The sequence below is a fragment of the Oxyura jamaicensis genome (assembly GCF_011077185.1).
Source record: "Oxyura jamaicensis isolate SHBP4307 breed ruddy duck chromosome 28 unlocalized genomic scaffold, BPBGC_Ojam_1.0 oxy28_random_OJ168, whole genome shotgun sequence".
Lineage (NCBI taxonomy): Eukaryota > Metazoa > Chordata > Aves > Anseriformes > Anatidae > Oxyura > Oxyura jamaicensis.
This window is the reverse complement of record NW_023304840.1, coordinates 65488-93147: the sequence shown is the minus strand read 5'-3', so window position 1 is coordinate 93147 and position 27660 is coordinate 65488. Positions and strand designations below refer to the sequence as shown.

The 27660-nt window shown below is 61.0% G+C and overlaps 1 long non-coding RNA gene across 3 annotated transcripts; it reads right to left on the bottom strand.

Annotated features, from left to right (window-relative positions):
* On the bottom strand, positions 1 to 26179 carry LOC118158458. 3 transcript variants are annotated; one of them, XR_004746833.1, is made up of 4 exons: positions 25734 to 26179; positions 13177 to 13556; positions 472 to 632; positions 1 to 275 (listed from the first exon to the last, which is right to left on the bottom strand). It is a non-coding gene; the product is annotated as an uncharacterized LOC118158458 (long non-coding RNA). The 3 variants fall into 3 exon arrangements; XR_004746834.1 differs by lacking the exon at positions 25734 to 26179 and adding an exon at positions 25051 to 25184; XR_004746835.1 differs by lacking the exon at positions 25734 to 26179 and adding an exon at positions 25061 to 25083.
* Positions 26180 to 27660: the final 1481 nt, after the last annotated feature.

The window sequence follows — 27660 nt, the reverse complement described above, 5'->3', positions numbered from 1 at the left end:
TAGGTTTGGAACACCTTTAATATGCTTGGGTCTTGTGTTTCTTTCTCCTTTTCACCTCGTTGAGCTGCAGACCTCATTCCCTGATGCCTCGGGCTCGGTGGCCTGGGACCCTCCTGGGCACTCCTGGCTCCAGCCACGGGGACGGAGCAAGCCCTTACCCTGGGGACAGGACGGGAAGGGCGTCTGCACGGATCCTGACCACGCTGCAAACCAAGCCTCGGCTCTTCTCCAACCTTTCTTGGCCATCCGCATCCCACGGTGTCCACTCACCTCACCTGTTAATGGGAGAAACTGGTGTGAGACCAGGTTGGGCACTGCCAGGGTCCTACTACAGCAAGGACATGGGTGGCCAGGAGGTGACGGTGCCACCACCCCGCTCACTCGCTGCCTGAACCGTTCCTGGCGTTTTTTGGCAAATTTCAAGCTCCCGAGCTGTGCAGAAAGCTGGCTCCCTGCTCCGAAATTCCTCACCGAGAGCTGTGCTTCGCGACGGGTGGCTTGCAAAGAGGCTGACCCTCACGCTGTCCCCGGGGAGCGCGGTGGCACGTCTTCACCCGTGTCCTCGTCCCCACGAGTCGCCGGTGGGGGTCCTGGCGCCCTGCCCATGGGGTGCGGCTGGCAGAGCCCCCTTCCTGCGGGTGGACATGCGGAGCGTTAGCAACCCGGTTTCATCCCCCGTTCCTTCCCCACCCGTCCCTCCTGCAGCCTCCCCCCTTTGTAGGGCCTGAGCCCAGATTTCCTCGTTAATTGCCTGGCCGAGGCGTCTTTGTGTTCTCCCTTCACGTTCAGCCATCGGCGTTGCTTTACGGGGTGCTAAACCCGGGCTGCCAAGTGCTGCATGGCATAAATCCCCGCCAAGTGCCTGTTCCCGCTGCCTCACCCGGCCCTGATCCCTACCTCCAACAAGATTTTGGGGGTTCGGGTCCACCTCCTTCCCTACTGACCCTCCGCAGCCTGCATGGGGTGGGGACCTGGCGCTCCGTTCCTGGTGCCCATCGACGCCGCACGCCCCGGTGCCCTCCACGGTGCACGTGGGCGCACGTGGGTGCTTGCATCGCTGAGCTCACTCCGTGCTCCAGCAGGAACATTGCACGGGGCGGGGGGGGAAAGCTCCTCCTCGGTGCTTTTACGCTTGGGTTTTGCCAGATCCCCGCTGGGCTCTCCCTTGGGGACGCAGCAAAGCTGCCGGGGTGCAGGGAGGCTGCTTGCTGCCAGAGGAGCCCCTACAAACCCGGGTGTCCTGCAAACCGATCGCTTCCCACCACCATCCCACCTCCAGCCCTTTTTCCGGCTCTCTTTGCTGACAATACCACCTCTGTGCCCGATCTCAAAGGAGCCTTGTCCGGGGGCTGCAGATGCCGCGGATCCCCCGGACCGGGGGCGGCCCCGTTGTTCCTGCTCCCTGATGGGATCGGGGCTGTTTGGGAGCTTGGGGTTCGAAGCGGAGCTTGCTCTGCCTTCGTGTCACCAAGGGGGTCCCCGTGTGCCTCCCCCCTCTGCTCACTTGTATTATACGAGAGCCCTTTATCGTACGAGACTGCTCCGGCTGAGCTTTTGTGCAGGAAAACGGGGCTGGGATGTGGCTCTCAGCAGATCCTAAAGGCACTGGAAACAAGAGGGGCTCGATCCCACTGCCCTACACAGTGTGAAATATTTTGGTAAACTCAGGTGTGTTTTGGGCAGGAAAACCACTATTTATTTATTGAAGCGCTCGGCTGATTTCTCTTTTCCCTAACAAAGATTTTGGGGAACTTTGGGGCCTCTCCGCTCCCTGCTGGGATGAAAACACAACCTGCTGTGATCGCCCCAGCTGCTCAAGGTGGGACCTCGCGGAGAGCTGCTGGATCCCACCCAGACATAAGGCACGAGCGAGCAATTTGGTGTCCCAAACCCGGCTTTGTGGCACGGCTCAATGCTGCAGGGACAACAACCCCGTGAGATGCGGCCGTGGTGGCTTTGGGGTGGGAATTGGGGTGCTCAGGGGGCTGGGGATCCCATCCTGGACCCTCCTCCCCGGCTGCTCTGCCCTGGGAAAAGCCGGGTTGGGAACAGCTTGAGTGTCCGAGCAGGGAATTCATTTAAATAAATTTCCATAGGGATTAATTTTGCTCCTTCCCAGCAGCGTGGCAGAGGCGAGCGGAGCCCGTGCATGAGAAAAGCCGGGTCTGCTTTGGGGGAGCTGCTGGGGCGGGGGTCTGGGGGGGCAAAACTTGCTCCCTGCGTCCCCAGCCACCCTTATTGCCCTCCGGCTCTGCACCCAAGGGTGCTGGGACCCCTCTCACTGGGTGACACAGCCTGGCCCTGGCAGCTCCAGCACCTTCCCAGTGCAGGGGACAGTCACCCAGGGGGGCTTCTGGGGGGGGGGGGGGGCAAAAAACCACCCCAGCCAAACGGGCGCGAGGGCTTCCAAAGGAAAGCCAAAGGATTTGGGATTCAAAGCGTGCGAGGGGTTCAAACAACTGGTGTAAAGAAATCAGGGCTGCAGAACGCGTGGAAACGAGCAGAGCAGCAGCTATTTTTAGCTGTCAGATTTGGGAGTTTTTAAGACTCCTTCAGGGCACGAACTACTGCAAGAATTAGTTACCATTGCAGCAAAATAAAAGCCCAGGAGGAAGATTTTTCATCCTCCTCCCGGAGAGATGGTGACAGGGCCACGGCACGGGCCAGCTCCTGCACCGGGGCACGATCCCTGCCCCAAGGGCAGTGCTTCCCTTCGCTGGGGACGGGCGGGGGGACCCGTTTTGCTTGGTGGCTTTTGGCAGAAGAAAGGCGAAAGGGTTTAGGAACGGCCCCCAGTTCAACGCTGCCGGCACAGAATTAGGAAACACGCGACCAGAGGTGCCCACTGAACACCCTCGTGAAGCACGAGGCTGCTTCTGAGTCGCCTGAGGCTCTTTTGCTACGAGATGCAAAGGGAAATTTCGCAGGACGGCGAAGATTTTTGATTATGAATTGGAAGGGGGAGCGCGGGAGCGCACGCGGCCATCCAGCATCGCATTCAATTCCGCCTGTCCTTGAGCAGAGAGGAGGAGACGGCGGCCGCTTTCTCTTCCTGCTTCTTTTTAAGCACAGCTTATTCACAGCGAAGCTGCGGTGGAGAATAAAGGTGTTTACGTGGCGGTGAATGGGGCGCGCTGGCACCGAGCGCTCGAGCCCAGGCATGAAAGCACCTCCCGGCATCGGCACCGGTGACCCGGGGTTAGTTAGTCATCGGCAGATGGAGAACTTCAGGGGAGCTCAAAACGGCCTTGAATATCAGCAAAAGCCCCGGTGCTGGATCTGCCAGGGGGCTTCTGCCCGTGGAAATGCTGATGTTGGGCTCTAGGGTGGGAAACGGGGGCCCTGAGTAATTCCTGGTGCTTGGAGCTGAGACGTCCCCCCCGCAGGGTCCAGCCCTGGGAACCTGCCACCGCTCCAACGTGGAGTTTTTTCCATCGAGGATCGGTATTTCGGAATTGAACCCGTTCCCTGCAAAATGCCGAGAGTAGCGCAGAATGCCGCTGGGATTTCTGAAAATTATAAAATATCCTTGGCTCCCGGGATTTCTGCGGGAATCCCGGTTTTGGAGTGCATCACCTTTGGGAATGGGCACGAGACATCGCCCAGCGGCTGTGGGGGTCGGGCAGCTCTCCCAGCACAGCGCCCGCCGCCCTGAACCCCTCGCCCTGCTGCAGTTTGACTTCACGGCACCGCCGCCCCCGAGCTGTCACCCGCCTTTAGGCACAAATTAAATCGAAACCCTGACCGAACCCCGACTCCAAGGGCTCTTGCTGGGTTTACACTCAGCAAAAGTCCCCTTGCCTCCGGTGCAGGCACTCGCTTGGATTTCCAGGATGCAAGAATCCAGAGGTGCCTCCACACCCTGGTCTAACCCTGTCCCCTTACCCGCTGGGGTTGGTTTGATCCCAGGACCTTCCTGGGGAAGGAGGGAGCTCACAGCCTCGTCCTGGTGAGCGCTGTGCCCTGCCTGCCTTCGCTGCCCCGGGTGCATTTCTTAGAGTTATACGAATTAGAGAACAGTTCAGTTGGAAGGGACCTTCAGAGATCATCTAGTCCAGCTGCTTACTGGCCTCGTTTGCTTTCATTCGTTAAGGAGATGCCCCAGGACCCTTCCCCAGCGCCGGGCTGGCAGGGGAGGGGTGCACAGCCCCCTGCTTGCAGGATGAGGCTCTGCGCACCCACACCTCCTGTTCCCCGGGGCCTCGTGTCCCCGGCACGGGACTGGCACCGCGCTCGGTCCCGGATCCGTCCCCGTGCTGGGGACCCGGACCGTGGGGCAGTGCCCGAGCAAGACGAGCAGAATGAGAGTGTAAGGCCGAGCTCAGCATCGGTGCAGAGGTTCTCCGCTCTTTGCCATGGAAACAAGCGTTGCTAAGGGATTGCCAAAGAGGGAGCAAAATATTCTAAAATCCAAGTTTGCGCGGCGGCAGGGTTCAACTCCCCGGCTTGGTTTCGGCCGCCCTTGGAGCAGCCCCACAGCAGCCAAAAGCCCTGGTACCCCCCCAGGTGGAGAAGCCCCCAGCATGGGGTGGGCTGGGCAGGGGTGCTGGGGGGGACCACGGGCACCCCAGCAGCCCCAGCATGGCCCCGGAGCAGATCCTGCTCTGGCACAGAGCTGTGGGCACCCTTTAAAGCAAGCACGTCAATTATTGCATTTAGACAGAGTCAAAAAAAGGGTCCCCAGCCCCTCCTGGTGGTGGTGCAAGGCTGGGCTCCAGCACCGTGCCTCAGTTTCCCCTCCTGCACGATGCGGCCGGGCACGGCCACCCCATGGGCTTCGCACCACGCTGCCACCGGGACAGCCGTCATCCCGCGGCCGGCGACACCCGCTTAACTTTATTTTATGGACACGAGAAAACGGGCTGGGGGGGAATAATACACGCGGGGGCCACCTCTGACCTTGACCCCCATCCTCACTGCCCGCAGCAGCTGGGCCGGCGGCTCAATGCACGCTTTGTCTGCGCCCACCGGCCCCGCGCAGCGCTGTCGCCCCATATAATATTTATGGAGCTGGCGGTCACATTCTCCCCCCCACTCCCCTGCCTGCATCCGAAAAAAAAAAAAAAAAAAGAAAAAAAAAAAAAGCCGGGCTCAGGATCGGGGGAATTTCGGAATTTATAGGTCAGTGAGTTGCTGCTCTTTGGCTGGTCGCCCCGTGGGGTGTGGAGGTGCGGAGCCTGCCCTGCGCCCCTGGGACCGCTGATGGGTGAGAGGAACGCGCCCGGCTTGATTTTGTGTCAAGTTTTCTTTCTTTAATAAATAAATAAATAAAGTTTAAAAGCAAACAGGTGTAGGGGTTTTCTTGCTTTTCCTAAATCTTGCAAAACCGCTCTGCTCCTGAACCAGCTTCGGGAGGTGGGAAAGGTGGGGAAAATACGTTGCTGATTTATTTTCCTGCATTTTCTGTTCACTGCCTAATTCCCCCACCGATTAAAACAAAAGCAAAGGGGCTGAGAGTCCCGGCTGCCAGCACAGCTCGTGCCTGCAGCCCCGCTGCCATGGGGCGGGGGGGGTTGGGGCTGCCCCCAGCCCACCCGAGTCCCCAGGAAGCCTCGCTCAGCTCCTGGCTCCAAAGCAGGCGATTTATGGAAAGCTGCTTATTCAGGAAGGCACCGGCTGGGGAAACTTCACGTTCGGGGCGAAAGAAGGAGGATCTGTAAGGATGCAGGGCATGACCTCAGTTTGTTGGGATTTGGGGGAAAAAAAAACTGATAGATGATGTCAGTGTGTGCCCTGGGGTAAGAACGGACCGGGTGCGAACCCAAGTTCCTGCAAAGTGATTTCAAAATTACAAACTCTGCTGAAAACCGGGCTGATGCAGGGCACGGGAGTGAAACGGGGCCATGCCCCCAGTGCTACAAAATTTGTGGGGTTTGTTTCTTTTTTTGTTTTGTTTTGTTTCTTTTTTTTTTTTTTTTTTCTGCAGCAATGGTAAAGGCAAAGAAAAAAAAAAAAAAGGCAAAAAATCAGGTTCTGTATGAAATGCAAAACTCGTTTTTAACATGCAAAAGCATCCAGGTGCCCTAAATCCTCCTTCCTTGATAAAATACACCAGCGAGCCCGTGCCTGAAACACACCAACGTGTACCTGACCCACTGGAACCCCAAAGGATGAGGAGGAAGCAGCCCCACCTTCGTGTTTTCATGGCAAACCCCTGCACGCTCCTGAGGTTTCAGGAAAGTCTGGAGGAGCCTGGGGGCAACGCAGGGCATCAAGAAAATTTCTTCCTGGTGGGTTTTTCCTGTTCTTTGTGGATTTATTTGTGCCCAGCACAGGCTGTGCAGAGCCGTAAGGACAGCACAGCTGCTTTGGAGCCCGCTCATCCAGCAGCATTTTGGGGTGCTGAACTTGGATCCTCGTCGTTACTCAAATTAAGAGGAAAAAATGCCCTGGGATCAATTCCGTGCCATCCATAGGATCAATGAAGCAACCCGATCCTTTTCCAGCTCCACCCACATCTCCCGATAAACCCGCTAGTTTGGAGCAAACCAGCCCCAAAACCACCCCCTGTGCAAAGCCTTCAGGGCTGATGGGCATTTCTGTGCTGCTTTGGAGCATCCTTCTCTTAATCCACCCAGGAGGTAATGGGCAGGAAGGTGCCTGGGATGTCCAGGAGCCTCTTGGCAGGGATAAACCCCTCCTTTTGGGCTGCCTCCCTCCGGAGCTGCTGGTACCGCTGCGCTTCGGGCAGGGCTGTCCCTCCCGTGCAGGAGATGAGAGGAGGAGGAGGGACGCTGAGGAAAGCACGGCCGTGATTTCTGTGCATGCCGAGCTCCTTTTGAGCCGATCCAGCTTTGTTGTACCCGAGCAAGGTGACAGGATCCGTGTGGAACAGCCCGCCCTGAGCTACTGGGAAGGATGCGCCGCATCCCGAGCAGCGGCCGTGGGGCTATGAAGTCGTTCCCACCTCTGGCCGCACAATTATACAACCCAAACTGGGTCATAAACCCCAATTTCAGGTTGCCAAGCCCAAATTGCGGCTGGATTTGACACGATTTCAGGAGACCACTGTGCCCTAAGCGAGGAAGCCAGCCTCACCCATAAGGGATCCCACAGCACCCAGGGAAACGCGAACAGGATACATCCCCAGCATCACCCCCAAACCCAGCCAGACTGAGCCGCAGTTTCCAACCTGTTTAAAAGAGGAAAGCATTTTATTTTCCTCCTCATCTCTTCGCCACAGGTTGGAAGGGGCCGTGGAGCATCCTGCCACCGCCACAGCTCGATGCTGAGCTGGGCAACCGCCGCCTCCCAGGGACACGGCACAGGGGCTGCTCCTCGCTGCGCCGCACAGCATCTCCCATCCGAGAGCACCGCGCGTGGCAGCTTCGTGCCGTTCCCCTTCCCCAAGGCTCCTTCAGGAAAATGCTGCGTGACACCGGCCCACGAGCGCCAGGGCTGGCGATGGATCGGGAGTGTCACCTCCCGCCAGCATCTCCCAGTCACAGAGCGCCGCGGCTGCAAAGAGCAGGGCGAGCAGAGGAGGCTGGAAAGGGAAAGTCCTGGGAGGCAAAGAGAAACCTGCTGGAGCTCCAGAGCTCCGTTACATGAGGAGCTCACAGTGCTCTGCGGGCAAGGAGCAGCTGGGGAGGATGGTTTCTTGGGCTGCCTCTCACACTGCGGGTTTGTCCAGGTGGAAATCGGGGTGCAGCTGGGCGCACCGAGATGGACAGGGCACATGGAGAGCCAGGGGCAGCTTTCCGGGGGATGTCACCGAGCCACAAACCAGCTTGCCAAGAGCTGAGCACACACGTGGAGCTGGGAAGGGGCAGCAGGACAGGGTCTGGCCACCGCCCCTCACCGTCCTCGTGTCCCCTTCCCAAGCGCGGTGCGGGGACGGCACCTCCGGCGCGGCACAGCCCTCCCGGGAGCGCACAACCGGAGGGCGGGCTGGAGATTGAGGGTTGTTGTAACAAGCATCATTGCCGGCTTGCTGAGCTAGGCATAATTGTTGCAAAACCGCTGCGCACATGCTGAGCTTCATAATTATCAGGCTTGTCTGCCAGCCTCTCCCTTCCCCCAGCACAACGGCACAGTTGATTATGATTATGGTGGCTAATTTTGTCTGGTGCATCTTAGGCATATGGGCCCCCACCTGCTCTGAATATGCAAACGCCGCTGATTTGCTCCTCGGGCTGAGCGGGGCCCGTGGGCAGGCGGGGAGGGGGAACCTGCCCACCGCTGCTGCCGCGAACAAAGAAACCCCACGCGGCGGCACGGGCACAAAGAGCCGCCGGCACCGGGGCTGCCCGCGGCGTGGCGTGCCGCCGCTGGTGCCATCGCGCCGGCTCAGCGCCCATCAGGCCGGCATGGCAGCCCCGGTTTTGTCTCGTACGAGCAGGACGGAGCATCCACGAGCAGCAAAATTAGGTGGCGAGTCGTGCACGTGCAGCCCGTCGGGGTGCAGGCATGCGCCCGCGCGCCACGAACGCCCCACGGGCAACGCCTGCGCTGCCTCTCCCTCCCCGAGCAGCGTGGCCGGCGGTGTTTCCAGCCCGCTTTTGTTAGCGCGACGCTTCTAAAAGTGTCGGGGTGACGGCGAGGGGCAGACGAGGTGGTCTCGTGTCTGGCTCGCCGAGACCGCTGTCATGGGGGGCTTTGCCATGCTAATGGATAATTAGGTAGGCAGACAGAGTGACAAGGACCCAGATGGATGGATGGATGCCACGAGGATCTGGTGACAGATAAATAGGCAGATGCTAATGGGCGCTGCAAACAACAGCTTAGACTCCTGCTAATTCCCACTGTAATTTTTAAGCTCTCTCCAGCCTCCCCCCTTTTTCCCCTCTCTCCCTCTGGTGCTGAGCCCTTCCACACACATCCATCACTTTTTTTTATTATTATTATTATTATTATTATTATTATTCCACAGAAGTAGCACAAATGGCTCGTAGGAGCTCTGAGGGATAATGAGGAATAGCGAGGCGAGGTGGGCGATGAGCGGGGGCTTGGGGAGGTGCAACCATGGGCAGACCCAGCCATGCCCCGGGACTGGCCAGAGCCAGGCTCCGGGCATCTCTGTGCCTCCTTCCCTCTCTTCCCACCTCCCAAACACTGATTTTATATAAGTTGTGATTGCTTCCAATTAAAATAATAATAATAATAAAAAAAAAATAGAAGAGGTTTGTCCCTTTTCTTCCACCACGGGGATGGGAAGAAAATTGTGAATGGAGGGGAGGAGGCCAAGGTGGATTAGAGCCGGTGAGACGCGGCCAAGCAGGCGGCGGAGACAAAAGAAAGCATCTTCGCTTGTTTTCCCTTGCCGCGGGGAATCCACGTGGCATTTGCGGGAAGGCGGGGAGAGCGGGATCGGGAGATAAATCCTGCTGGAAGGCTTTCGGCGGCACCCGCGCCGCGCGCGCGAGATTTATGGCCCTGCTGCTCGCAGCCGGCCGCCTATGGGTGCTCCTGGCCTGCCCCGCCGCACCGGGCTCGTTAGCCGCAGCCCCGGCTAACGAGCTCATGGGTTCAGCAGTGGGGATATGGGGATGCTCATCCACTTTGGGTCTTTCCAGCTTGGCGGGGACCTCGCTGCCACCGTTGCCACCCCTCTGTCCCAGCTCCGTGGTCACCCAGCACCCAATGCCGCCCTCCTCCTCTCTATCCGAGCTGCCCAGCTCCCTCTTTTTTCCACCTCTCCCCCAATTTGTCTGCCAGCCGCCAGCCCCTCCGTTATCTGCTCCTTCTGCCAGTCTGCCTCTTTCCCCTCATTGTTTGGCATTATCCTTCCCATAGTTAGCTCCATCACTGCCTCTTCCCTCCCCTGCTCTAAAGATTTCCCTCCTCTGTCCCCCTCTCCCTTTCCCGGCTTCTTTTCCTCCTCTCCAGTTTCTTTCCTCCCCTCTGCCCTCCCAGAAGGGGTCTGCAGGACGGTGGCAGCGGGGACAAACCCCCCGGGGCTCCCCCGGCCCCAGCTTCAAGGATGCGAAATGCAGGCCAGGAGATGCCACCGGTGTCCCCTGCGCCTGGGGTGAGAGCCAGCAGGAGAGGGCTGGGATGAGGCAGAGCCCAGGGACTGGCACCCAGAGGCACCCAGAGCAAGCAGGAGCCAGCGGAGAGGAGAAAACCCGTTTCTCCCTTATTTCAGCAGCCGGCGCTGGTGGCTGCTCAGGTGGCCGCATCCTGCGCCCGCTATGTAGGTCAGGGCCGGGGGGGGCGCGGGGGCTCCAGCCCGGGGCCATCCCTCCCGCGGGCAGCGGTGCCAGCTTGCATTAAACCCCTGGATGCCTCCCACCGACGCCGGGGAGCGGGGAGGACGGCGCGGGTCCTGGCCCTGCAGAGCTGCTCCCGGGGGCGAAGAGCTGAAAAATTCTCAACGGCGCCTGAAATAGCCAAGTTTTGCCCCAGCCTTGCATCCTGGCCCTCGCCGCTGGTGGCAAGCTGCCGGTGCGTAAACGAAGGAGCCCTAACGAGCAGCGGTGATGGGCGCCGCTCCAGCGTGCTCTGCTCGCTGCTCCCAGAGCCCAGCACCATCCAGCACCGCTCCGAGCAGCCCGGGCAGGGTGCTCATGGACACCTACGCCTGTGTTACCCGTATATATGCACATAACGCACATACCCGGGGTGGCACCCTGCGTTTGTACACGTAATGTATTGACGGGTGTGTAACCTCGGTCGTTGTCTTGTTTGGGCTGGGAAGCAGCTCGCCACCACAATTAAAAGTTTTGCCGAAAATGACCCTCGTGCGAACGTTCCCGTTTTAGAAGACGTCCACCCAAGTTTTCAGCAACTTGTTCGGAAAGTGCCCGCGGGGTTTTCTGACAAGCTCCCACAGGTTTTTCCCATTTTCTTTCTTTCGCTTTATGAGGTAAGCGAAAAAAAGAAAAAAAAAAAAAAGAACATTTTCCTTATGTAGATAAATATATGCATAAAAATATTCCAGGGATTTTTTTTCTCTGCCCAGATCCCCGCTTGCAGGAGTTTTGCAGCCTCTGCACCTCGCCCTGTTCGTGTGAGCGAGGACCCAGCAGCTGTGGGTCGGGGCGGCTGGGCTGGCAAACTGGAAGGACGTTAGAAATATGGGAACGATAAAACCTTTAATTGCTAGTGGGGTGGAAAAAAAAAATGCTTTTCTGGACACAGCTGCTGAAAGCACCTTTCTATTATTTCCCTTCCAAGCACAAAATACCCCAGCAGAAATCCCAGCGCACCAGCTGGGGCAGGGCACCAGCAGCACCCCACGACCCTACAGCCCAGCACTTCGGCGGCACGAAGAAAACCCGCTGCGAGCAACGAACGGAGCCGAGAGGCAGCAGAAACAACCCAGCACCAAGGGGGGGGGGGGGGGGGGGCATGGATTTTGTCTTGATTCCCCCCACTGCAGCCACCACCTGCCAAAAACCCGCAGTCCGTAGCGGCGTTAGCGCCCGCGTCCCTTTACGACCTCGTGGCTTTTTTTGGGGTGAAACACGCGGGCGTCAAGGTAAACCCGCGGGGCACGACCGGGACAGGCGGACGGCGTGCCGAGGACGGACAGAACTCGGCGCGGGCGCGGGAGGCGAGGGCACGTCCTAGACGCGGCGTTTCATTAAGATGCAGGAGCGGTGCCGTGGGTGCAAAAGCGGAGGGGGAAGGGTTAAGGGGCGGCGGGAGAGAGGGGCGAGAAGAAAGCCCGAAGAAAAGAAGGGACCTCGTCGCACCGGCGGGGCTTGATGGCTTAATTACCATATTCAAATCTAATTAATTCCCCTTTGCATAAAAAGGCCACGGCGGGCGTGGGACCAGCCTTGCAGATGGCGTCTCATGCTCAGCACCATTTTGGGGCCGCCGGCCATCTTAGAGCGAGGCGGAGGAGGACGGCTTCGCCCGCGGCGCCGAGCATCTGCCGGGGGCACCCACCGGGCACGGGGCCGCCACGGGTGCCGGCGCCAAAGGGGCCCCCCAAGCAGCCCCCCTCTCCATCCTTCATGCTGGGCTGGGGGAGAAGGGGGTGTTTAAATGGGGGGAAATAAAGGAGCGGAGGAAAAAGGGATGGGGAGGGGGGTTCGGAGCGATGGGTGGCGTGATTTGGTGGGGTGGCGTGCCTGGTGCCCTGCTCCTCGCCCTGCATGGGGCTCCCCCTCCAGCCCCACATCCTGGGGTCCAGATGGGACGGCGCCGGCTGGAGATTGCCCACAGATGCGGGATTTACCGGGGGCATTTGGTCACGCACATCTCCCTGGGACCACTGCAAAAACCTCCCACAACCAGTTGTCCGGGGGGGAAAAAAGAGGGAAAACACACCTCATCTCCCCACCGTGCAGCTGGGGGAGAACCAAAGCACGAGGCCATGTCGGGAGCTCCCAAATCCCAACAACCGAGACAAGGGAGGGGAAAAATCCCCCCAGGGAGCGCGGGTGACCCAGCAGCACCCGTGCCGGGCACGCAGGGGCTCGCCCTGGGAAAGGTGCGAGTTTATTTCTCCGATGCCTCGGACAGCTCTGCTGTCACGTGCGAAACCCCGAGCTGCGGGGGCTGCGGGTTTTTCCCTTGACCCCCAGGGATGCTCTCAGCAGTGCTGCCGTGCTCCTCCCCGCCCCCTTCCCCTGCGCAGGCTGGGGTGCGAAGGTTACCCCAAAAACGGGCGACCTGGGGGAGCTGGAAGGCACTCCCATTTCTAAAACCAATGTCTGCCAGCGGGGAAAACGTGTGCTGGGGGGGTTGGATGGGGCAGAGCAGGAAGAGCTGCGGGGATCCGGGGGGAAGATGCGACCCCAGCTGGGGGAAAGCACGAGGTGGTGGAGGGAAGAGTCCCTGTTATGCTGTTGGCTCACAGAAAATGGTGTTTTGAGTCATGTAGGAAAGATTTAAGATGTGCATTAAAAAGGAAACAGGGGGAAAACATTAACCAATAACCCAGCCCTCCACCAGCTTTCAGTGCAAAGCTGAATATTTTCAAAGGGGTGTTTAAATAAGGAGGATACAAGCATTTTTTTTTTTCCCCTAAAGCAAGGAGAAAAAAGGGACCACGAGCCCAGCACCTTGCATCCCAGCCATCGCAGCCGCCTGCCCCGACCCGACCGTGAGGAGCAGCCCCCACCACTCTCCCCTGCTCCCCCCAAACCCCCAGCTGCAGAGAGCCTGGGGAAGGCTTTGCCCATCAGAGCCGGCTTTGGGGTTTGGATACAGCAGAGGACCCCTACCAGCTGTCTGGGGATGCGAGTGGGAAGAGGAGAGAAGGACAAATCCCAAACTTACCGCATCCACAAGGGACCATGGGGTCTTGAGCATCCTTGGGGGAGCGCAGCTAACTTCCCATGCTCAGCTCCGCGCATCGTGCTTGTGGAGGAGGGATGCCACCACACCAGCCCAGCCCCGAGAGCCAGGCACAACTTCACCGCTGCAAACCCACGGCAGGAGCAGCCTCCTCCAGGCTGGAAAGCTCCGTCCTAACACCAGGTCCTGGTGCAGCTCCTCTTTCCTTTGATTTCCAGGGCCAGGGTTCTGCGCAGTGGTCGTCTCCCCGCTGCCCCGGCTGCTCCCCTACGCTGGTATGGCTTCGCCTTGTCCCTGTCCCCATCCTTTTTGGTGGGTGCTGCCAAAACCACGCTGATCGAGGCGATGTGGGGATTTCTCCTCTGCAAAAAAAAAATAAAAGGAGCAAGGCATGAGGTGCTGCGAGGATGGTTGCTGGCATCACCCTAGGAGCTGGAAGCTCGGTTTTCCTTCTAGTTACTGCACAAGGAAAGGAACAGTGAGAATGGAGAGAGGGGAATGCGTCGCAGCCAGCCCTATAGGTGGTGGTCCTGGGGTCTACGGGACCCCGCTGACCCAAGCTGGTGACTGGCTGGGGACATGGACACACCACGACCACCTCCAGCATGCACCTCTCACACTGCTCAGCACAGAGCCCTCGGAAACAGCCCAGCCAAGGTGCCGGGCAGGCCCACGTGGCTAAGATGATGATTTAGGGAAACGGGGAAGGTTCCCGAGCCCGCGTGCTGCTGGGGGTCCCCGTACCCGACCCTGCCTTCACCAGCCCCGAGCTGCTCTCTGCACACATCACCGTGAGCCGGATCTGCTTCGTGTTGCCCATCCAAATGTTCTTTTGGGGAGCTGATATTGGAGGAGGAGGGATGGGATGCAGCCACGCAGCTCCCTGCTTCGGGGCTGCTTTCCATTTGGCCTCTTGGCTGGGGTTTAGCGGGAGCCACCCCACAGATCGTGAGTCCCACATCCCACTGTGCGCATATGGGACCTCGGCAGGACAGGAGCCGAGTGAGGAGGGGAGCAGGAACACGTGGAAGCACCGGGTGGTGCCCAGGCAGGGAGTTTTATGCCCAGACAGGAGGATTTCCTTCCTTGCATGACACACAACCAGCCGCAGGAGCATATTCCTGAAGGGTACTGGAGAGGCTGAGCCTCCAAGCAGCTTCTCCAAGGGATTATGCAGCTGTTGGGGTCCTCCCGGGCTCTGCACCGGGTGATGGGGACAAACCCCCTCCAGACCTGCCCTTGGTTGTCTATCCCACCCCCAGCACCCGCTGCCAGCGATGGGATGCCTTATTCTGCCCCAGATCAGCCTTTTTATGTCCCCCAAATCCCTTCTCCAGGTTGGGTTTGGAAGTGAGGACTTCATCCCTCACTGTCCCCAGCACCCATTTCCACCCTGCCCACGGTGACATCTTTGGGACCATTTGCATCACACCCCAAAACTCAACCCCTCCAGCACCCTTTGGCCACTGCCCCTTCTCCTACAGCCCCTACGGTGCCCGGTGGGATGCTACGACCCCAAAACCGCAGGAGAACGGCGGCTTTCCCCACCCAGGGGAACAGGTTGGCTCTGCTGCCCCAGACAGGAGCTGGAAGGAGGGGGGGGGACCGGGGGCCAGGGACGCCCAAGGCGACGGAGGGCTCAGACACAATGCTGCCATTCACGGGGCCGCGCCGTGGGTCCCGGCCCTTCCTGCCCAGACACAATAGGGGCGGCCCCGCGCGCCACTTGTGTGCATTGTGCGCCGGCAGACCCCCCCCCCACCCCACCCCCCGCCCCTCCTTTCTGTCCCCCATCGGATAATGGATCCGCTTTGTGTGCTTGGCTGGACAAGGACTTTGTTTCGGAGAAAGAAACTGTGTTTGTCTGTCAGAAGAGATCGGCCAAGAAAGGGACGGGGAGGAGCGGTGGCTGCGGCGGGGCAGCGTCCCTCGCCGCTCCCCGCAGCATTGGCCTTGCGCGGCCCCCGCTCCGGCATCCGTAATCCCAACGGGGCCGGGGGAAAAAAGTCCTCGCCGGGAAGTTTGCGCGGGGCAGCCCGGGCTCCGTGCACGCACCGGTCCCATCGTGCAAACCCCGTGCCCTGCCGAGCACCCTCTGAGCCCCGCACAAAACCAGCAGCCGTAAAAACAGAGGCACGGCGGAGTGGTCCGCATCCCCCCCACCCCGCGGGCACCCCCAGGCACCGTTCCTCGGGATGGGCTCGGCAAAACCTTTAGGAGATTATTTCTCCCCCTGCCTCGTTCCGGCTGTACCGGCGTCGCAGCGTGCAGGCAGGCAGATGTGATAATCCCCGGCTTCATCAGCGCCAGAGCCACGAAGAGGAGGATTAATAGGGCTGGAATTTGGGCATCCCGAAACGGGTCCGTTTTTTTTTTTTGTTGGTGTTTTTTTTTTCAGACATCTCCAACTGCAGCACCTCGGGAGGGGAAAGGCAGCCCTGGCACCGTCCCATGGGCTGCGATTCACGCGGCGCTGCCACGTGGGAGCTGAAAACCTGGATTATTTCCTGCTAAACCAATTCAGGAAAACTGCTCCCGTTTATCCCATGGGCTGGGGTAGTTCCTTTGATTGCTGAAATTCTGGCTTTCAAAAGTGTGTCTGCGCCAACACCGATATTTAGCGAAAAGGTGGAATTTGGTTCCCCAAAATTTTAGCTTCATGATTTAAAAGAGGGGACCGAGACATCAGGAAATCCCAGATCCCACCTCACCAGGGAGCAGGTTCACCCCGGCCATGCTCCATCAGAAACTTTTTGTAAGGCGGTGAGCGTGGAGGCAGCAGCGGGGCTGCCCCATCCCCTGCCTGCCAGCACCCACGGGTGACAATTTGGGGTGACAGCAGCAAAGGGACTGAAATCAATGCGCCGGAGGCAGCACTTCCCTCTTCCCCGCTATATTTTACTGCTGGATCTGCGGGCATTTGGGGTCCCAGCATCTTCATGTCACCACCCCTGGGCACCCCAAAAACTCAGCCCGGGCACCGCGGGACCGAGCCGGGGAAAGCGGCCGGCCGGGCGCGATGATTAGGGTGGCCTGGGGAGTAATTATCTCATTGGGCAACTAATACCCTTTCAGCGGGAGCGGGGTGGGGAAGTATTGTTCGGGCTTAGGGATTACATCAACCCGGCTGGAGCAGACAATGTGCTCCCCCTGGGAAGAGGCAGCTCAGCCCCAGGGGGAGAGGAGGGAGGCAGGGGCTGAAGCTGTCTCAATTAGCGAGTGGCCTGGTGAGGAAGAGGGTGGTGGGAGCGCATGGGGGGGACCTGGGGAGTTTGGCGGGGAGCGAGAGCATCCTTAACCCTTTGTGCTCCTTCCGAGGTGGGCTCGGCCCTTCAGCCCTGCAGTGGGGCTGGATGTGGCCCTCGTCCCTGCGATGCCAGGGAAAGCAAAGCAGCGAGTTTGGAAGCTGGCCCTTTTCTCTCTTTTTTTTTCCCTTTTTTTCCCTCTTTTTTTCCATGCTGGCAGCCCAACGCCATGCCCTCCCAGCCTCAATGCGCATCAGCACCGTGCTGGCGACTGCGTGCTCGTACGGCGGGCAGCAATCTGCCAGCTGGGACCACCGGAGGGGGGGACACACAGACAGCGAGCAGGGCACATCCCCGACCCCAACCCCAACCAACGGTGCTGGGGTGGGGGTCCTACAACATCCCCTCACCCCTACCCACAGCAGCAGGTCTTTGGCATCCCCCAGCCCCCCAAAACACCATCCCCGGCTCCGTGCCCACCCCGCGAGGCCGCTGTGCTCTCGGTGCCGTGGGGGCCGGGTTTATTTTTGGCCTCGTTGATGCTAAATCAGGCGTGAGGCCAGAGTCCCGGCGGCAGCGACCGCGCCAGGTTACCGGCGGAGCAAGGGGCCGTCTCCACCTGGCCCTCGCCATCCGCGGGGTGATTAAACACGGGGCTCCCAGCTGCCATACATTTTTAAATAAATGAATAATACATAGCGGGGTGATAAATAAATAACGGCCATACATTTGAACTTAGCCTCTGAGAAAATCCTTTTAGTTCAAAAGGACCGGGGCGCTTGGAAAGGGGAGCCCATGCATTTTGAATGGGGCTGCCATCAAGTGTCAGGGCTTGGCAAGGGAGACGAGGGGGGGAGGGACAAAACCGGCTCAGATGCAAAGGGGGGGGGGGGGGACAGGGACGGGGACGGGGTCCTTGGGCATGGCCAGAGGCAGCTTTGGTGGGAGTGGGCAGCGATGGCTGCTGCCAGAGCCACACGTCCCTTCCCATCCATCCGAGGGCATAGGGAAGGAGGAGGAGGAGGAGGATGGAGAGTGCCAGGAGGCGAAGGGCAGCCCCCAGAAAGGCGAGCGGGGCACAAAAGGCACAGGGCTGGTCCTGCAAACCCTGGCTGCGTGAAGGAGGAGTCCCCGTTTAGCAGAGCAAAGGCAGCGTTTACTTAGCCATGGCCCTATAAAGAGGTGGGTGGCCCTGGAAGGAGGCCCAGGCAAATACAAGGGGATTAGACAAGTGTGAGGTGTGAGCGGAGGCAAGAAGGGGAGGAGGATGCACAAGGAAAGCCACTGGCCAAGTGCAGGGCATCGCCGAGCTCCCCGAAGGAGGAGAGGGTGGCGAGACAGAGGCGGGTGGGAGCTGGATGGGGGATCCACAGCACTCTGTGCTGGGGGGAAATTCATGTCAGAGGGGAGCTGGCGGGGCTGGGATAGCTCTGAGGCTTCACCGAGCCCTTGCACGGGGCAGCTGGTGGCAAACACCTGCCCTAAATTGTGTCCCTGCCACACACGGCCATGCATACACATGTCCTGGCCATGCCCAGCTATGCACACCCGTGTCCCAGCCGTGCACACACGTGTCCCTGCCACGCACGCACGCGTGTCCCAGGGCAGGGGACGGGGTCAGGCACGAGCTGCCCGGCCAGCACCCCGTTCCCTCGCCCGTCACAAAGCTCGAGAGCCGCGGAGCCAACTTTAATTCTTTGCGCAAACCGCTCCCGCTCGCTTGCATGGCTAAGTGGGTATTGATTTATTAGGCTGTAATTTAAGGCAGAACGTTTTCAAATGAACTCACACACCGAGCCCGAGCCCGGGAATAAACAAGGCCTGATTTATTTGATGCCCGTCTCTCGGAGGATGCCGGGCACAGCGGGGCGAGGGAGGACAAGGGCCGGGAAAGCCAGGCGGGAGCATCCCCTTCTCCCCCGGCACACGCGGAGAAGCCCAGGACGCACTCATCCTGCACCCAGGGACGGGCACGAGGAATGAAAAGGGACAGGGGACAACGGCAGCCAGGGAGAGAATCTGGCCAGCACGGGGCCATTGCACGTGCCCCGCCAGGTCCCATCTGCGGGACGCATTCCTGCGAGGCAGCCCAGCAGCTGCCGGCCAGATCCGGCGGCGACGGCGGCGCGGGCTCCTCTTGACCTTGCCGGTCAGGTGCTGGGGAGGGGGGGGAGTTGGACGGGGACGGGGACACGACACTGCGGTGCCGCCAGCCGTCGAGGGGCCGCGGGGAGGGTTTAATGCAGCGGGGACCATAATGGGGCCGGCTGGGGGAGCGAGCGGGAGGAGAAATTAGTGTCAGTGTGCGCGCCTTAAACAAACCTGCGCCGGGGTGACGTGAATGAGGGCACAGCCTGTGTATATATTAGTGATGGGATCTGACCTCGCTGGGAGGGCTCCTTCCCTCGCTCCGCTCCTCTGGGCGTGGGAAAAAGGCCTGGGCTCTTTTCACAGCTGTTCTCGCTGCTGCACTGAGCTAATGGAGGGGCTGCCGGCTCCCTCCTCCCCCTCCGCCTTTTCAGTTATTCAGCAAAACCCCCCTTTCACAGTCCCTTAAAAACACACCTCATTGTTCCTGCCTGGTTTGCATTGAAATGCCACTCGCGCCCCGTCTCCCGGAGCAGCGGCCCCGGCCGGCGAGCCCCGCCGCGGGGCAGCCCGTGTGCGTGCACACGCGTGTGCGAGCCGTGTGCGAGCCGTGTGCGTGCACGGGCGCGCCCGGCGCTCGGTTATGCATTGCGGCTGACGCCCGATTTCTTCCCCCCAAAAAAGAAATTTCTTCCCCAAAGCGGCGGCCGATGGGGAGGTGAGAAATGCACAGCGGCCGAGGGGGCTTTTCCCATCCCGGGGAGCGGAGCTGGTGTCGATGCCCCCACCGTGGAGCCCCCCCCCCCCCCCCCCCTTATTTCCCTTTCATTTTAGCACTTCTATTTTGATGTAAGAAATGAGCCAAAAGCTGCCGGTGTCCTTCCCCGATGCACAAATACCTTCCTTTTCCTCCCAAAACCAAGAGCTCTGAAAGAGCAGGCAGACATGCGGCCGTGGCCGTTTGCTCTGCCCCATTCCCTGGCCCTAAAAACAAGGGGGGGCTGCTGGGGGCTGCGACCCAGCCATGGGGACCCCAGCCCCATGCCCAGGTTTCGCAGCCAGCCTCCGATGCTCCAGGAGCAAGCACCCTGTGCACCGTCCCCGTCTCCACCTGAAGCACCAAGCGATGGGAGCCCCTGGGGCTTCCTGGGGAGGGGGCAGTTTGGGGGGGGGGGGGGGGGGTCGCACATTCATTTCCCTTACCATCGAGCTAGGAAATTGTCTCCAAACTGGGTGGAAATCGGAGATTTATAGAAAACAATAAACGGGAGCGGTTCTCGCCTGGCTTCCCGGGGAATTAGGACAAGGAAAGTCGGGGCTCAGGCTCTGACCAGAGCTGCGGTGACCGCAGAGCTGCGGGAAAAGAGGGGAAGGGCTCGTCCTCATCCTCATCATCACCCTCATCCCCGGAGCTCCCAGCACACCCGCGCAGCCTCCACCTGCCAGCCTGAGCCCGGCTGCGCGACAGCCCCTTGTTCACCAAGGCCCCAGCCCCAGCAAAGCACCAGGATCGTGCTTTTCATTAAAAATAAATAAATACATTCCTGGTGGCTGCCGAGCAAGGCATGAAAACGCCATCCCCCAAAGGCTGAAAAACCAGAAGGCAAATGCAGCGCGAGCCACAGTTATTATTTTTTTTTGAAGCGGCTGTGATTTTTTTAAGCTAATCTGCGGCTGTCCTGGGGGGGGGCCAGGGGGGAGCTGGGGCTGGCTGGTGTTAGCGGCGTGACGGACGGGCACGGGGACAGCATCCTCAGGGCCGCCTGCGCTTCCCGCTGACCTTTCCCCGCTGCTCTGATAGATACTTTCTGACAAAAGCGGGGACGCCGCACACCTTCCGTCCTTGCTCCGTGCCCAGCGCGGGGACATGGCCACGAGCAAGTCCCTGTCACCGGCTATTAGGGGGAGAAGGTCTCCGCCAGCACCGCGCTCTTTCCGCATGAGTGCCAGGCTGGGGGGGTGGTGGTGGGGGGTGTCCCCAGCCCCCCGGTACGGAGCGCACGTGCCCGCCTTGGCGGTTTATAAATGCAAATCTGTTGAAGAGCCACACGCGCGTTTGTTATCTCCGAGGATGAGCCCGAGCTCTTTGAAGTCAACATATGTATGTGATTATGCACACGTGTGCGTGACCTACATTCGGGGCTGGGGCACTTTCCCCGGTGCCACCCGGCGCAGGCGAGCACCCACCCGCTCCGCTCCCTCGCAAATATTGCCATTTCCCCGGCTGGTTTTGACTCCTCCACCCAGCGCAGCCATGGAGTTTCCATAGAAACATGAAGATATTAAACTGTAAATAATAATTTCTCCATAAAAAAAAAAAAAGAGGAGGGGGGGGGAGAGAAAGGAGAGGCGGGCAGGCTTTGCATGCCGCGGATCCGACACCGTGCGGCATCGGGGCCGCTTCCCCAGGCGGGACGTGGTGTCGGCAGCGAGGGCGATGCTTTGGCTGGGGTCCCCGAGTACCCCCAATGTCCCACATGGGGTCTGGTGTCACCCCCCCCGCCAGGTCCCACGGGTGGGGGTCCCACACGCCCACCGACTGCGCTCCCCTTGGTGCCGGAGGGCAGCTGAGGGATGCTGCGCCGCTCCAGCCACCTCCGTCTGCTGATTTATCCGGGTTGGAGACTCCAGCCTGACATCTATAAAAATTAGCAGATAAAGAGCTGGCCGGGCCATCCTCTGCCAGCTTTGGGTAAATAAACGGGAGCTTTTTGGCTGCAATGACACATACCTGATTGGAAGGAATTGTTATTTACTGTTGCCTGTTCAATGGTTATTTTTAAATGGCCTAAAGTTAAACACATCAGTGTTTTTCATTTTTCTCCTGCTCAGGGATATGTTTTTGTCCGGGGCTTTTACCCTTTCTATCTATTTAAGTGATCCTTTTTATCATAAATGACTTTTTTTTTTTTTTTTTTCCCCTCCCTGCTATCGAGCACAAAGCCGAGCTGGAAAACCATCCCTCCACCAGGGAGAGGAGAGGCAGGCGCTGCCACGGGACGGGCGATTGGGGTTTCATGGCCAGGGACACGCGCACCTTCGGGCACCCGCCTGTGACACCGACGGCCGGGACGGCTGCAAGCACGGCTCCCACCTCCCGTCCCCAGTTAAATCCGCTCTGGCTGATTATTGCATCAGTGGGGAGATTTTTAGGGCTCCACCTTTGCTCTGCTGTGCCGTGCTGGGATGCTCAGCACCGTGCCGTGGACCTGGGGACAACGGGGTGGCCGGGATCAGCCCCGACACGCAGGCAGCAGCCCCTGCCCCAAACCGGCCGGGCCGGGGGGGGCTGGGATTATCCACAGCATAACATCCCCCAGGAATAAGATTGCAGCTTAGGGCCTAATGGAAAAGAGGAGAGAGATGGGATTAAAAGGAAAATAATGACAATTTCTTTAGCGAGGCCATGGAAATGAGAAGGGGATTAGCGGCCTCTTTACCAGCAGACCCCAATCCTGCCGGGCGGTCCCGGACCCACGGATATCCGGAGCTGCCAGAGATGCCCACACTCAGCATCACACCCAGGGACCCATTCCCGAGGGTGACACCAGGGTTTTGTGGCACTGACGCCTGCAGGGACCTGCCTCGTGCCCACCCGAGCACCTGCCACCACCCCCCTGCCCAAAACGAAGGCGATTTTGCAAATATTTGCCCCCGCGGTTATTTTCCTCTCCCTGCAGATTCGTCGGGAAAAAATATATAAAATATTCTGCAAGGAATAAAACACCGAAAATTAAAACTTCACTTGCCGAGGCACAAGCCCGAGAATAAACCTGAAAGGCTCCTTTCTCTCGCCTTCGGTTGCACACACCGTGCTTTGCAATTGGCTGCTTTCCTGGAATAGATTCAGTTGCTATGATACCAAGTTTGCTTTTAACGAACCCCAGAAAATTAATGGCATTCAGCAGATAAGTCCTTAAAGTGGAACCTATTTTAAGAAATTCTTTCTGAATGGTTTACAAGTAGTCAGGAGGGAAGAGAAAGCTTCCCGAGGGCGGCAGAGCCCGTGCTCTCCACACCCCTGCTCCCGGCTGGGATTTGGGGTCCGGGGCGTTGTGTTTCGGGACACCCTTCAGTCGGGGACCCTAAATACAGAGGGTAGGATGAGGCAGGAGGTGTCAGCTCCCTGCACCTGCCCTGAGCATCCCTCCCACTGCTGCGGCCGCGCTGCCCGGCTTCGTTTCCTGCCGGCTGTCCCCACGCGGCCTCGCTGCTGCCACGATCGAGCATCTCCCTCCGCTGGTGCTACAGAGCCGCGGGCAGGTCCCTGCCGGCAGCCCCGGCACGTGAAGCTGCGGGATTCGGGGACAGGCCATGGGAAATCCTGTTCCTGCAAAGCCTGGGAGGCCTTGGAGGAGCTCTGGGCTCAGCAACAAGGAGCTGGGGAAGGTTTTCCTCCAGCCGCGCGAGCAGAGCGCGGGGTGGCATCAGGCGGCGGATGGCGTGCGTCCCCCCCTCCTGGGACCGGTGTGAAGGACCCAAGCCGGTGTCCCCACCATGGTTCCCACTGCACGGGGGCCTCTGGATTCAGGAACAGCCCCGCGTCCCCGCATTACACCGTAGTGGATGCTTTCACCCAGCCTCGGCATCGCTGCTGCTAAAGCAAGCGCGTTCCCATCCCCGAGCCGTGGGCAGAGCCGCAGCAGCCATAAAGGTTGTCAAATGCCACCAGCACCGTTATGGGTTGGCAACGAGAAGCTGGAATCCCACCGCCCGTCTGCTCTGCTTTCTCCCACGCCCCATTTCAGGCCCTTGTCCTCCCTGCCCACAGCATGGCCCAAACCAGGCCAGCCCAGGGCATCCCTGCAGGCCGGGGGGAAGGATCAGCGCCCAGCGTCGCGGCACACGCGATCTGCCCCCCCGTGCTGGGGGAACAAAGCAAGAGCTATCGAGGGGGAGAAAGGGGCACCCCCTTCCTCTGGCCCCCCCAAAATCCTCCTCGCTCCCCTCTCCCTGCAGACTCCGGCAACGTCAGTTGGAAGAGGAGGTGCGACTGCACGCAGAAGCGAAACTCCGGCCAGGAGAAACAGGGCAGGGAGAGGCTCACGGCGCGAGGGGTGGCGGGGTTGGCATTTTCCTATTTGGAGCCGATGCTCTTCCTCGTTCCTTTCCTCAAGCCAGGGAAGAGACGCACCAAACAGAAACAGCGAGCGGGGTGTGGAAATGTCCACAAGGCCACCACCCTACACGGGCTGCGGAGCCCCTCGCGCCGTGTCCGCCTCCCGCGGGCCTGATCCTGCGAGGGCTTTAACACGTGCCCGGCACGACATCGGTGGCTGGGTCCATCTGCAGAGCTTCCTGCCCAAGGAAGCAGGAGGGAAGGAGCTCGGCGCACGCGGGCACGCGGCACCCCAAGCCGCGGCGCAGTGAGGAGCAAAGCCGGAGCCCGGGAGGCACGCGGAGGGGAGGCTGCGACCACAGCAGCACCGGCGCGGTGGGAGCGAGGCTCCCAAATCCACCTCTCCGAGGAACAAAGCTGCACTATCTCTGCAGATGCAGAATAAGCGACGAGCGGCGATGATTTATTTCTCTTCCCCAGTAGATAAACCGGCCTCGCAAACGGGTTTGCGCTAAATTACAATTTGCATGCGGTAATTTATTTAAGCAACTTTCCTCCCACTTAGTTATAAACAGGGCTTCTCTGGGGGTTATTTCTGAGCTGGCCCCCTTTCATTTGTCTCCAGCACACCCGGTGCAACCGAGCTTAATTGTCGGCGTGGAAATTAAAACCACTGCAGAAAAAAATAAAATAAAAAAAAAATAATAAAATAAAAGGTTCTGGGTTTGTAGCTAGCCTGAGGAACCCCGGGTTTGAATAGAAATAATCACCTAGGCACAGACGCTAGCTCTGGGCCTCAATAAAAATGATTAAAGACAAAACCCCACTGAAATTTCCACTCCACAGACGCGGCGCGTTTGGCTTCCAGCCGCTCTCCCCCGGCGAAGGCGCCGTGGCCGGTGCCTTGGGGAGGCCGGCGGCCGCGGGGCCCCTCTCCTGCCGGGAGGGCAGGGATTTCTCCCGGAGAATAGCGAGCGGGTTTTTACATTCGGTTCTCTAGCTTTATGATATCACATACACTCATACAGCTAGATAACCAAAGAGAAAAACCAGCCCAGGTCTTTTAAAATCGGGCCTCGGCCGTGCCGCGCGCCCCGGGGAAGGTTTCGCTCCGGCACCAGCGAGCCACGGCCCGTTGGAGCCCCCCGGGGTGGCTGCCGGCCCCGTCGCCTCGCCGCGAATAATGAAGGGACCCCAACGGTTTCGGTGGGAGAGCGCGATGCGACGAGCGACGCTGCCCACCCCGGTGCTCCGACCCAACGCCTGCACCCCAAAGGGACGCGTGCGCACCCCAAAGCGTGCTCAGCCCCGCTCAGCCCCCCATGGCCCGGGTCCATGCAGGGCACAGTGCTCGCTGGGCGCCGTCCCCGCAGCCACTGCCAGCACCCCAAGGACCTGCCTCCTCCCCAACCCCAAATACACCCCCCAGCCCCAGCCCGGAGCCCTCTCCCATTTTGTAATTACTGTAAATTACTGGCGGGGAACTGCTGAGTCATGAGAGTCGCTGGTGAAGGGACGGACCCAGCGGAAAGGGCCCCGCGGGGTTTCCACCGCATCTCCGCTCTGCCCTCCTCTTCCTCCCCTTCCTCCCGCAGCCGCTTTCTGCAGCCGGGCCCCTCTCACGACCCCGGGGGCGGGACCGGAGCCTGCACCGCCGGGGGGTCCCCGTGCCCACGGGGGACCCCGACCCCGCATCTTCGAGGGGGACCTTTTATAGCTGGGGGGGACCCCGAATATTTGGAGGGGACCTCTCATATCTGGGGGGGGGCGGGGACACAGGACCGGTTGATGCCCCGATGGGGCGACCCCGGAGCTGCCAGGGGGGTCCTGCACTCGCAGCGCAGCCTCGCCCGCAGCGGGACCCGAAGGATCCCCGCACTGGGAGGCTCGGGGCCGGCCCCGGGCACCGGCCGGGCCGCGGAGGGGGTTCGCTCCCGGGGTCCGGTGCTGCCCCAACCGGAGGGCTCCGGCCGGGCGGGGGAACGGCGGCGGCACCGTAGCGAGGCAAAGCTCCCCCGGGCAAGGAGGGGAGCGGGGAGAGGAAGGGGGACCCCCTCCAAAACGGGGAAGCGGGGAGGAGAACCGGGGCAGGGAACCGGGACGGGGAACCGGGGAGGGAACCGGGGAGGAAACCGGGGCGGGGGTACCTGTCGCCGTCGGCTCCGGGTGTCCGCGTCCTTTCCGTGCTGCCGGGGTGGGGAGGAGGCTGCCAGCCCCCGCCCGGTGCCGGTCCCACTCCCGGAGCCTCCGGGACCTGCCTCTAAAGTTGAGGCAGAGCCGGCGGAGGGCGGGGAAGGGCGGGAGGAGGGACGGGGCGGCCGGCGGGGACAAAGCCCGGGCGGTGGGGCCGGGGCAGGGGTCACCCCCCCCGGGGGCAGAGCCATTCGCCACGGCCGCCGCTTCCCCACACCCGGGGGCCGCCCCGTCTGCTCGCCCCCCCCCCTCTTTTTCCCAACGCCACGGAGCCTCCCGGCTCGCCGCCCCCCAGCCCGGCCGCAGCCGGCCCGCCCCGTCGGGGGAGGCGGCGGTGCCCCGAGGCTAACCCCGCTCGGGCCGGGCTGTGGCGGGGCCGCCCCCGGCCTCCCGACCCTCTCCGCACTCCCCCCTCGCCCCCCCGTCCGGGCGTTAAACCCGACGGGGAAGGGCTGGGGCGGGGAAAAGGCCGGTCCTGAGCGAGGCGGTGGGGGGGGAGATGGAGGCGGGGGCAGCCGGACCCTCCCGTCGGGTCTGCGCTCCGCTTGCAAAGGGGAAAATTTTGCGGCAGCTCCGGACTAAAAACGGGCACGACCCCTGCCTCCCCGGGCAGTAACAGGGTCCCGACAGGCCCGGTCTCGGCTTTGTCCCCTAGTCCAGGGGATGACGACGGGGCACGTCTGAGGCCCGGAACAAAGCGGGCCCGCGGCTCCGAGGGGCGCCGGGGCAGAGCCCGGGGCGCGGAGCCGAGCTCCGGCTCCACGTCCCCCCCATGCGGCCGCCCTGGGCCGGCCCTGCCCGGTGCAGGGGACCCGCTCGGCTCTCCGGGCACGGCGGGGCAGCCCCTGAAGCCGGGCCTGGTGGGGGCGACCCTTCCCCAGCCCCCCAGCCTCTTTGCACTGGCAGCGCAGCGGCAGGCACAGGCGCGCCCCCCGTGCGCGCACCGCGGGGTGCCCGGGCACCGATGCGCGCCCCCCGGCCCCACCCTGGTGCCCACCGGGGAGCACTCCCCCCCTTGCACACTCACTCGTGCACATGCACCGCCGTGCACGCCCGTGGTGTGCCCGCACAGATCTGCACACGCACCCCCGCTCCGCACCCCCGGTTCCCCCGGCTTTGCCCCGGCTCGGGGTGGGGGGGTCCACAGCCCTCCCGGAGCCTCCGCACCGCACCTGGCTCTGCAGAAAAGGGCGGAAAACGAAACCAACCCACGGCCAGGGCTCAGCACCGGCATCGCCAGCCGCCGGGCACGGCCCCGGCCCCTCCGGGGTGCTGGGTGCGGACACCTCCCGGCCGGACCCGGGCCCTGCTCTGAGCGCCCCGTGTTTTGAGGAGGGAGAACCAAGGGCGCACGGAACTGTCCCGACCCCTCTGCCCACACCCACCCTGTTAGATATACCTACAGAAAAATATCTATATGGGTATGTGGGATCCGTATAGAAATATCTGCGCCCGAAGGAGCTGGGAGCCGGGCACGGCGGTGGCTGCGGAGGTGCCACCACGCAGGCGCCGGGGAGCTCACCGGGAGCTCACCGGGGGCACCGGGGCTTTGTGCCCCGCACCGGGGCCTCCCGGCAAAGGGGAACCCTCGGAAGGAGCCCGGTCCGCAGGCGGCGGCCCCAGCACGGCGGGCTGGGGACTGAGGATACTCCCGCCGCCACCGGGCACCGAGTACCGGGCACGGGGTACCGGACACCGGGTACCGGGCACCGGGCACCGGCCCCGCCGCTCTCCGTGGTGCTGAACGGCGGCCGCCGCCGCGGCGGGAGGCCCCGGAGCCGTCCGCGGTGGTGCCTCCTCGGCCCTTCTCTTTCCAAGCCGCCACCACTCCGTGATTATTGTGTTAATTATCATTAAGTGTTGTCGTGGGCATCGCCGCCG